The sequence below is a fragment of the Pinus tabuliformis genome, chromosome 5_1, assembly GCF_031772625.1.
Source record: "Pinus tabuliformis cultivar Carrire ecotype Pingquan chromosome 5_1, CPIR1, whole genome shotgun sequence".
In the NCBI taxonomy this organism is placed as follows: Eukaryota; Viridiplantae; Streptophyta; class Pinopsida; order Pinales; family Pinaceae; genus Pinus; species Pinus tabuliformis.
In genome coordinates this window covers 542049155-542057128 of record NC_142305.1, presented here as the reverse complement: position 1 = coordinate 542057128, position 7974 = coordinate 542049155, and positions in this window count along the sequence as shown.

Here is a 7974-nt window from a genome sequence, read left to right as displayed (position 1 = left end):
GACGTCCAAGAGGCTATAATCCATTCTTTGCTGAACAACAAGTCAAGTCGGACAGTCGCAGAGCGCTTGGGCTCGTCACGTCATTGCATAATCCCTGAGTGCGACCCTCAACCAGTCGCATCTCTACACAGGTCGTAGAGTCGCATGGGTAACTTCAACATACACCTAGAAGGTGCGACCAACATTGGGATGCGGCTGTGCGACCCCCGCAGGGCGCTGTTCCTGAATGCGACTAATCGCAGGGTCGTTGTTCGTGATTGAGGGAGCCAACAAAATCTCACGACCTCTCAGATTATGCGACCTCGACCTCGTGATCCCGCCCATTTTGCGACCTGCAAAACAAATTTTGAATGGAACTTGCATGTGAATCCAGAGTAAGATCTCCTTGACCTTACAAAACATGACTTAGCTTATGCGACTGTTCACAAGTTGCACTCTCCACTCTCCACTGGTGACTTATGAAAGGTTATTTAATATAACAAAGACATGAATACCGAGACATTTGGAAGATTGAATCGAGACTAGAGAAAAGACCAAAATATTTTCTATTTGGAAAGAAGAGAAAGTCGCCCAACTGGGATATTAGCTCTACACAATTATCCATGCTCACATATGGCATTTGAAAGAATGTGGACTTTGATTAAAATTTCCAACATATCCCAAACACAGTCTCATGCGCACAAATTGTGTCCACTTTACTAGCTGTCGGGGAAGTTGAAAAGTGGCTTAAATCACGTGGACAACTTGGATACTTGGACTCTTATGAAAATGAAGGATATAAAACAAAATAGAAGGGCTGCAAAATCTTAGTGAATGTCACATTGGTTATGCTTATTTGAAAAACGCTCGTATTATACAAAGGCCAGAATGTCTGCCATGGACAACTCCAACAAAACTGTTGGTTTGAAAGAGACAACATCACTTAAAAGAAATTTCAAAGATAGTTGAAGGGATATGAAAGGGAAACAAGCCAATACACTGATGATGCAATGAGGTAGTGCTAATCACGATGCACACTCCTTAAAACTCAGCTAGTGACCTTTCGCAGAAAACCTTGCAATGGTGCCAACGCACCAAACGAATGACAACTATGAGACTGCAATGAATGACATCCAAGGAATTATGTAGAAGTATGAGCAATGTCTCGAATGAATGTTGTGATGGAAGGACGCGATGACAATGAATCAAAGAGGGAATATGTTGGAACCTACTATAGGGATGTGGACCTTTTCGAATGAGCTCAAAAATATTTATATTAAACAATTCACTTATGATGAATAAAAGATGATTGGTACAAGCTTTTACTTTATCATGCTAGATTTATAATCTCCGATGTAGTGGTTAATTGTATGATCGTAGGGTTGAATATTGCAAAGACATGGGCAGTTTGATGATCCAACAAGTGATCTGACCCGTGAAGTATTGGAGGCCAATGTTTTCCTTACATGGAACCATAGCAAGTTGCCCGAACACTATGTCAACCTTACAGGAAAATCAACAGTCAATACAACAAATAGATCACAATCGTTTTGGTAGTGCATCATGACCTCACCACAACATTAGGGTTCAACAACCTTCGTGATTCTCCTTACAACTTCTCTTTTATCAATGTATTCACAACTATACAAATATTAATTGAGCTTGTAATAGTCACTAGACATGTGAGAGAAATAAGGAAATTGAAGAGTCAAGAGGGTAGGTGAAAGGTCACGGTATCTCAACAATCACCTCACCTCTATAAGTATACCCTCATGCCTCACAAAAAAAAGACTTTAGCACTTGAGTTGCGGCTAGGACTAGATAGCAAATTTTTGCTTAAGAGATAGAAGCACTCAGCTCTTGGCAGCTAGTAAGAGGAGGTGTAGTGAGGCTAGTGTTTTTCATTGGGAAATGGTATGAGCAACACATGTTCCACTGTTGGGATTTGATGAATTACAACATATGTACTTGTACTTGTAGCAACAATAATAGGATGCTATTCATTTTTGGCATTGATTCCCATGCTTGTTCATAGTGGCTGTATTGGTTGTCTTATATTTTCACTGCATTTGTATGTGTGCATTCATTTATGTAGTATGTTATGCATTGCTTCATAGTGTTTGTATGTGTGTTTTATTTCAAATTTGTGCTTACTAATTTCTCGCCATGTCGGTGATCTATTGTGAACTAATTTACAATTAGCCTTTGGCATGTTCTTGATCATGTATGTCTGATTGGGTTTGGTTCACTGATCCTTCTCATGGAATACTTCTTCTTATTGTTGTTGTGACTTGATTGTACCTCTTTTGCAGTTCACTAATCTTAGTCTGAATTTGTTTCATTCTCTAGGAATTTCATTCTTGTCCTCACTCTGGCACCTTTTCATTTAACAAAAAAGAACACAAACATTCATGGTGGCAACTAGGTGCACATACTTGATGGGGCTCCTATCCCAAATGGTGTGAGTTCTAGTTGGGACCTCATACAGGGGAGAACCCCTAGTTGTTGGAGGCATCCAACACCATCAAAAAGACCTAATGAACCCTAAGCAAGGAGACTATGGAAATTGACTCAAACCAATCCCAATTCAAGGGGCACCACTAAGTGAAAGAGGATGAAGGGAAGTGATGAATGATGATTCTTGGATGAACTCACAAAGAACCCTACTCAAATCAATCTCTTCAAACCCTAAAAAGAAAGATACTTGCTAAAGGACCTAGGGCTGAAACTAGGGTTTCATACCTAGAGCTAATCAAATCTCTCAAAATAGCTAATAAATCTCAACCCTTTTAAAGGGAAATTATTGGCTAGGGCTGGCTGAATTTAGGGCTAATTTTCTTGGGTAAAATGAGACCTCTATGATAAGGTATGGCTTCATATACATGTTGTCGCAACCCTCTTTTTCATTTTGACGATTTTCTTTTTATTTTGGGGCGACAATGGATTTTTACTTATATTTCTTTCTTTCATCAACTTGTTTAAGGGATCCTTTCGCAAATGGATAAAGGGTCAATCAAGACTTCAAGGGCTAACCAATATAAGGTGACACCAGTCCCGAAGCTTTAGATGTGAGGAGCTTTGTAATGAGTGGAAAGTGGTAAGTATGGTACAATGATGGGAATTATTTCATCGCTCCAAGTATTCCCACTTAAGATCATCCTAAGAGAAATATAACCTTGACACATGTCACACTTGCTAGAATCAAGGGATAACCACCAAGGTGAGGAACAAGGAACCAACCTCCATAATTTTGTAATGGTCATGTTCAAGTGGATTAATGAGGGATTTAGAAACCATATTTTCTTCTTGGGAAGCATCCTATCCATGAAGTATAGTAGCCCAAGGCATCTTTCTCCAAATCCACTTTCAAGCATGTTTATTGAGAAAACAACTCCATTGATGAGTCAACTAAAACACCTATAGAATCATAGAAAGTATTTCTATCCTAACAAGGCATCAAGGGAGGGATCTTTCTCCTCCCATATAAGAAAATACAAATCTCAAAATATAGAGTTTGCTAGCATCATTTAAAATAGATGGAAAGACTTGTATAGAAATAATTTACCTGCAACTGAAGAAGGATGATTTCTTTTCCACCTAACCATAGGCTCAACTATGCCTAACTCTTTCTATAGAAAATTCCCATTTCCATAACTAATTATTATCTTTAAGGATTACTTGATTTTTATTCAATTATTCAACTCTTCTTAATCGATTGTATTCAGATCTCTTTAGTCACCAAATTTCTCATTTTCATAACCAATTAATAGCTCCAAAGCTTACCTTATTTTACAACTATTTTTTTCTACATTATAGGCATTTGCATTCCTAAGACCAAAATTCTAATTTTCTTAAGATCAACAATTACACATTCACATAGTGTACACTAAATCCCCAAGCAATGAAATATCGAGTACTAAAATCTAGTTAAAAGGGGGGGATCATATGTGCACATTGGCATGTTACAAGCCATCAATCTATTAACTACTCTCATTCAATGTGTTGTAGGTACAAGAAAATAGGTACCTGTTAGTTTTGTATTCATTGAGTGAGGGAAGTTAATGTACAATGGAGGAAAGTCAGAGGTCCAATATGTATAATAAACAAATATCATCAACTACATGTGAGAATATCATAAGAAAATTCCATAGACGCATGTAATTTTTTCTTGCTAAAGGGGGTCACGTTCTTATGACAGTAAGATAATAAATAACATCCTTGAGGTAGAAACATCGAGTGAAACGATGGTTACCCAAGGACCTTCCTCAAGTAAACACTTATTTTTGTCTCAATGAGAGGATATATCACATTTCTCCATCATCACTAGATGATTTGGGCTATTTTCCATAGATGACATAAAGGTTTGTTACAATGAATTAACTGAATTGATGGAGTATGTTAGACCTTGTTACAATTACAAATATTGGATGTAATTGATCTGATATATGCGAGGTATGTAGGGATACATATTGGATGCAAATTATATTCAACCAGGTGACAACGATAAAATAAAGGAGCATCTATATATTGATGAAGACCAAAAGCATTGGGAAATATTGCAGGGTTTAAAAATAGTACACAACCCAGGACAACAAATAAGCAACTCAATTGCATATTTGAGGGACATGAAGGAAACTATGTATTTGTATGCACAATAAAATTAATAGTCATAGGAGAATAATTGTTGATCAATAAAAAATTGAATTGAATAGATACAAACATTTATATAATGGGAGTGACACATAAACTCTCATTAATGATTCTTATATTTTATTTTTATAGGTGGTCCAACATGTCCTCATCATTATGTCCCTATTTATATTTGTAACTTGCTATAATGCATTATATAAAAAATATGCTTATGAACTTATCATAATGTATTCATGTAAAAAAATTCTTATGAATAGTAATACAACTATGCATTGTTGGCAACATGTTATGCAACCAACTCACATAATAGAAGAAGAGATAGATCAACGACTTCAAAATTAGCCTCTTCGATGGGCCAACCTCATTTACATTACAGAAATGAACAATTTTTGGATGATTCAAATGAAAAAAACTCCTTTCTATATATAGGAGTCTAAGGGGTCACAATATAATTAGAGATGACATAACAATAATAATGTAAGGGCACAACAATAACAATAGTAGGCTTCTATGGTGCACAATAATAACAATATGGGGACTACATGGGCACAACAATACCAATAAGAGGGATACATTAAAAATAACAATGAGGGAATACACTAGTATTATAGGGACCTAACATGCGCCCCTCCTTCAAAAAAGTTTTTTCCTCAACGCTTGAGTAGTTATGGATGCTTCTGTATAAAATTCTCATCATCCCATGTGGAATCTTCCGTCGGTAAGCTCTTCCACTTAATGAGATATTTTGAAATTGATTGATTTCGTAGTTGTCGAGTTCTTGTTTTCGTGACTGCTTCAAGTTCCAAGATGATTTTTCCTTCCTTGTCAAGTTCTGGAAATATTGTTTGAACAGGGAGCTTGTCACCTATAACCCTCTTTAATCATGAAACATGGAAAACTTTGTGCACTCGAGAAGATGTAGGAAGCTCCAATTTGTATGCCATAGTGTCAATATTTTGCAACACCTTGTAAGGACCATAATACTTTGGTGATAATTTATTATCCTTCTTAGCTGGCTTGAGGGACATTTGTTTGTATGGTTGTAGCCATAAAAATACCCAATCGCCCACATCAAAAATTCTTTCGTTATGATGTTGATCTTCCTGTTGTTTCATTATACTCCGCACCAATGTGAGGCTATCCTTTATGAGTTGGAGAACTTTTTATTGATGCTCGATGTGATATTCCACTACTTGAATCTTAGAATTATTGTCCAAGACTTTTTGGATATCTGGAGAAATAGATGATTTCAATGTTCGAACCTCTAGTGAACATAATTGTGAAATTATGCTTTCTTGTTATTTCTTTAGAAGCTTTGTCATGCCATTAGAATTGACCATTTTTCCTGATTTCCCTGTGATACCCTTTAATTCAACTTCCTTTCCTTCCCAAAAATATTTCAAGAAAAGTTCTTGAAAATTAAAAGCTATCGTACCCAAAGATTGTAACCATTGAACGCCTAGTACAACATTAACACCACCCATTGGAATGGAAAGCATTGGAATATTCAATACATATTATCCCATGGATAACTTCAGATTATGACACTTTCCAGAGAAATTTATGGTTCCTCTATTTGCAACCATCACTTAACACTTTGGTGCTAGATATAGGAATAAATTCAATTCCTTGGCTATCTTACAATGAATAAAATTATGGGTACTACCTAAATCAATCAACATTATTACCTTTCTCTTCTTAATATGTCCTTCTATTTTGAGAGTTTGAGGAGAGGTAATTGTTGCCAATGCATTACAAGATATGGTTAGATTCATTTCTTCTTTCTCCAGGGTTGGTTCCTGGTGTATATCCTCTTCTTTTGACATTTCTTTTTCCTTTTCTTCCTCCTCTTCACAATCTATGTAAATTAATTTCTTCTCAGCACACTTATGACCTTTAGTGTATTTTCCATCACAACTATAACAAAGCCCTTTTGCTCTTTTTTCTTCCAATTGTTGTGGTGTCAACCTTGTAGGTTGTAGAAGGGTAGGGGCAGCAACACTTTCATCTTTATAGTTGTGAGTGGTAGGTTTCCTTGTTGCCATAATTTTGCTTTCAATTTTTCTTGCCAACCTAAATGCCTTCTCCAATGAATCAAGTTCCCAAAGGTGAACCTCATGTTGGATGTTATCCTTTAAAGCCCATATGAAGACATCAATCCTAAACAATGTAAACTTTGAAATGGGAACTATGAACTCAAAACGGGGACTCTAGCCAAAAAAACCCCCAAAAAAAACATGAAAAACAGTGCTAAAAACAAAAAGTGTTGATGTTGGAATAACACCTTTTTTTTCTAGGGTAAATTTTCAACATGTTTTAAAAATGGCAGTGAAAACCATTTTCAACCAAAAACACAAATGATTGTTGAAATAAAGTGGGTAAATTTTCAACATGTTTTAAAAATGGTAGTGAAAACCAATTTTTTTGTGCAAAAAACACCCTCAAAACGAAAACTGTTTGATGCTCAAATAACATTTTTTTTTCTAGGGTAAATTTTCAACATTTTGAAATAATGACGTAAAAGATTTTATCATGACTCCTAAAAACATTAAAATTTCAAAAGAATAATGAAAACATAAAATTAAAAATAAAGACAAAAATTAAAACAATGAAAAAAAATAACAAAACGCAAATAAAAATATAAATAATAATAAAAAAAAAATCAAACATATAAAAAGACAAAAAAAAAAAAAAAAAAAAAAAAAAAAAAATTAACCTATATATAGATAAGAATTAAAAACTATGTTTTATTTTTTTTAGGTATAACCCGGAATGAAGAAAGATTAGTCAGATTATTATTACGAAATTACGTATAGTGATTGGTCTTGTAGTGATTGGTCTTGAAAGGTGAATCAAGTAAGGTCCTGGTCCCGCTTGAAATGATGCGTCCTGTGCCGGCCTTATCAGTGGTTGGCTATTTTAGGGGAAGAAATGAAAGGTTGAGGAACCCTTAATATAAAGAAATAAATAATAAGAAAAAATATTTCCAAAAAAATGTAAAAAAATAATTATCCCGTAAACCATAAAAAATTTTGGGAAAAAAAAAACTATAAAATTAAGTAAAAATTTAAAAATTTAAAAAAACTATAAAAATAAAATTAAAAACAAACCAAAAAAAAATAGAAATTTAACAAAAAAAAAATTAAAAATGTTTAGAAATTAAGATTAAAAACATTTAAAAAAAAATATATATATATATATATATGTGCACCAATTTTTTATTTAAAAAGAAAAATAAAGTTTTTTTTTAATATATATTTTTTTATTTAAAAAAGAAATAAACATATAATTTCTTTTTTAAATATATATTTTTATTAAAAAAAAATTATACACATTTTTTAGTTT